We start from the raw sequence: 1451 nt of genomic DNA, 5'->3' as shown, positions 1-1451 counted from the left end.
GCTATCTTGGGATTCTTCAAGTCAGCCCGGGGAGCAAAAGGCGAAAATCTGGAACCAGAGGCAGAGACGTGGGCCGCCAGGTTGGAATCCGTCAGATTAGCCCAGGGAGCAAAGGACGGGAAGCCAAGCCGAAGGGCGCAGACGTGAGCTGGGTTGAATTCGCCAGGTTAGCCCGGGGAACTTGGACTGAATACCGGTGGCGGAAACATGAGCTGTGCTGTGTGACTCGTGGAAGCCGCCGCGCGCAGAGAGAGCGCGCGGGGCACAAGTAGATAGGGAACCCAGGGCTAGCGCGAGGCCGTGGTGCAGACGCAAGGGGCACGGAGACCGCGGAGTGCGCGCGCGAAGCCAGGAAGCCGCGCAGATGAGAGAAGCGCTGGCTGAAGCGGCTCAGAGCCGGGAAGCCGCCGAGAAGCAGCCTCGGGGCGGGCACCGGGAAGCCGCAGGGATAAGAGAAACAGAAGTTTAGAAGTAAAATGAGAGAAATAGGAATGCTGGTAGATAGAAGTAAAATAGGAGAGATAGGAATGCCCGGAGATAGAGAAATAGAGAAAAATAAGGCCTCCCCTCAACATGGCAATGAGAGAGCTTGGATTCGGTCTGCCTGATTAGGGAGGTGGTGAGCACCTGCGGGCGGCTAGCAGCTTATGTGCCGCAGGTCACCGAAGACAGGCACGAATTAACATCAATAAGTCTCCCCACAATACCGCAATGAGAAGGCTTGGATTCGGTTTTCCTGATTGGTAGGGCTTGTAAGCACCTGCAGGCAGTTCTAGCAGAGCAGAGCATGCGCTGCAGGGCACCGAACACAGGCACGCATCAGCGCCTAAAAACCTCCTCACAACATGGCGAAGAGAGGACCCGGATTCGGTTTGCCTGACTGGTAGGGCTTGTAAGCACCTGTGGGCAACTCTAGCAAGCAGAGCAGAGTGTGTGCCGTGGGGCACTGAAGACAGGCGCGTATCAACGCCAAAAAAATAAAAAGAAAGGGGGATCTGTGGGGAGCAACTGGGAGCAACTTGGACTAGACTAAGTTACTGGAATTAAGACTTATTCTATGCATCTGCTCTCCCACAATATGGTGCTGGGAGAGGAGGAAACAGCTTCCACGCAGCTGCCTCTTGCCAACTTAAGTGATGACCTCCAGGAGCTGATCCTGCTCCTGATTGGAGGAGAGCAGCGTACTCGGCGTGTGAGTAGCAGAGTTGGGATTGGTGGAAGAGGACTATAAAGGAGGAGAGAGACAACATGCACCAGGAACATCTAAGAGGACCATCTAAGGGGGACACCTGTGCAGCCCCCGAGAGAGCCGGCCGGCGGTGTGCCGCTCCCCCGCGGAAGTGGGGAAAGTGGCCAGGGGGAACCGCCCTTCCACGGAGGTGGAAGGGTCGGTAGCCAACCCGGGAAGAACCAGCAGCAAACCCAGGGAGGGCCGAGCAGACGAAAGAACA

The sequence above is a fragment of the Oryctolagus cuniculus genome, chromosome 6 (genome assembly GCF_051225735.1).
Source record: "Oryctolagus cuniculus isolate XC-2025 breed Fujian yellow rabbit chromosome 6, ASM5122573v1, whole genome shotgun sequence".
NCBI classification, from domain to species: domain Eukaryota; kingdom Metazoa; phylum Chordata; class Mammalia; order Lagomorpha; family Leporidae; genus Oryctolagus; species Oryctolagus cuniculus.
The sequence above is the reverse complement of the archived record's forward strand: the minus strand, read 5'-3'. Positions refer to the sequence as shown.